Raw genomic sequence first — 2,601 nt, 5'->3', positions numbered from 1 at the left:
CTCTTGCATGGTTAAAAAACAAGAATAATGAAGAGATATTTGCGCGTTGCTTCCTCGTCATTACTTTTGCTTCGACGTTTAGCTTTAAATATCTGTAATGACAAGGATGATAACTGACTCGCTTTCAGATCAATTTTTAGGGGGTCACAATTATTATAACATGGAAGACTAAAATAATCAATGCAAAATCACCTTTTGCGACACGCACTGTGAAAGTCCAGGTACTCGCAAGCAATGGTCGAAAGAAGGCATTCCCAATATACCTCTACGCAAGCACAGAACGTCTCAAGAAAGGTCTGTCAATTAGCAGATCATCTTTCTTTTCAATGGTCGGTTCATTCGGGTAAACTAGGGGCGCTTTCTATTCAACCGAAAACTCTTGAAATTCCTAGTGAAAAATTTCCGAAAATTTCGGTATACCTCGCAAGGTTGTCTTCTTTTCCTGAAATTCCAGAAAATGCAGTTCTATTCGCTACTGGAAATTCTCCAAAATGCAAACCGGAAGTTTATTGTTCTCACTTATTCAACCAAACAACTCAGGAAACTAGTTTAGTCAGAACATTACACCACTCCCCATAATGTTCTCCGCGCGCCTCCTCGTGCCCGAATCGTTTTCACAGAAACCCTTGCTACAAAGGCTATACGATTTTCGGTGGAACACGTAACCAGGAGCCCATCACTAGGAGCGTGCAACTCCCACACTAAACCTATGTAACGGTATTTTTACAGACCGCTCTATTTTTAGACTGCTTTTCCCACGATGTAAGTCGGTTCCAGTCTAAATGAGCGCGCATCGGTAAGGAAAAAAATGGCTTAACTCACACTAGGAGCCCATCACTTCTTCCGGTGAAATGATGAACTCAGTTAAGGTTACTGTAGACCTTGAGGGGTGCCTTAGCTTCCGGAAAATGCTTTCTTTACGCGCTGCTTTAAAGAAAACCACGGCAAACTATATATCAATGTAAAGCTAATAAACTGTAGAATCCGAAAATAACAAATATTTTGCTATTTTTGTTTTAATAGGCACGCACAAACCTAAAATCGCAAAAATGACCGTACTTGCTAAACTGAATTACCAGCCTTTGTGTTACTGCGGATATCTAAACTGACTGGGCATTATCAATCAGGAGTTGATGGGCTAACAAAGAGTGTGAGGCTTTTTCGATATTTCTATTGGTTGCTTAGAAAATCTCTTTTAAAGTTGGACAATAGAAAATTTTCTAACTGCTGTTACTCAATGGGACGTCACAGGAAAAATATGTTGATTTTCGCAAAAGCCTCGCACTCTTTGGTGCGCTAATATCTGACGAACATTTTGGCCAAGTTTCGTTGAAATCCGATAAATCTACATGCCCTATTAATTCATTTGAATAGAGGTAATTCACGCAAAAATAAACCTAAGTTTTCGGCCTCAAAAGAAATTCACGGTTTGCCATGCCGCCAACCAATGAAACGCAGCTTTAAACTTCCCAGCAGGCTACAGTAAGGCTTCCCGGGAATAAATATGCAATGTTTACATTTACAGTATATCTTCATATCTTACATCGTCTGCCGTGAAACATGTAGCATCTAAACCGAATCAGTAGATAAATGGTAAAGAAGGAAAAGGGAAAAAAAGAGGAATGCTAGCGGAATAGCCTTGAACAGGCCTACCCGGCGAGCCGAGTCGAGTGCGGATATTTACATATTTACGAAAAAAAACTAAACGCGCAATTCATCGGCCTGTTTGTTTTAGTAGAATATGGAAAAACACTCTATAAAGCTGGGGAAAGGAGCGTTTGGAGAAGCTGCCTTGTCAGATATCAGCGATTAAATTCGTCGGTAATTCCGCGGCAATCAACTTTTGTGCCAGATGAAGCTAGAGCAGGGCATCGACGAAACATTCGCCTGCGATTTGCGCTTGCGTTTAAATGTGGGAATGCGAAGCGCCTACTCTATCTTAAGAGACGAAAACAATCAACAAAAGCGAAGATTTCTCTGTGAGAAATTGCAAGACGTAAACAAAAGAAGCGAAATACGACTCCGCGGATGAGACCAGTTGCCGCGAAAATTGTTACTGCTCAACTCAAAGGTTGACACATTTTAATTGACTTATCATAGTTTGCGGTTCATTGACTCGTTTTAAGAATTTACGTTTTATAATGGTAATTGAACTGAGTGGAGTGCAATTTGGTCTGAAATCATACGCGTGATTTCAAAATCGAACGAGCGCGTAGCGCGAGTTCGATTTGAAATCACAAGTATGATTTCAGACCAAAATTGCACTCCACTCAGTTCAATTGCCACTTTATTAGATCCATTTTGAAATCGCACAATTTTATCGCCTTAATTTTTAGACTTTTGGTGTATTGTTCCAGTAGCCGGTTTGTTAAAAAAAAAAGGGGAACCGGAAACGCCTTTACGTCTCATTTAGTATGCAAAATGATGTCATGTGACGAAAACTCATCCGCGCATGACAAAGAAGCAAGCGGTTTTGAAGTCAGAACGAAAATAGTCTGCTTTCAGGTATAAAAGTTCAATTCTCGTCGCCTGAATCAATGATGGAAGGTCTTTCTTTCTCCTGTGGTTGAGGCTGAGACTTTTCATTGTCTTTGGAGAACG

Source organism: Orbicella franksi, chromosome 14, assembly GCF_964199315.1.
Source record: "Orbicella franksi chromosome 14, jaOrbFran1.1, whole genome shotgun sequence".
In the NCBI taxonomy this organism is placed as follows: domain Eukaryota; kingdom Metazoa; phylum Cnidaria; class Anthozoa; order Scleractinia; family Merulinidae; genus Orbicella; species Orbicella franksi.
The sequence above is the reverse complement of the archived record's forward strand: the minus strand, read 5'-3'. Positions refer to the sequence as shown.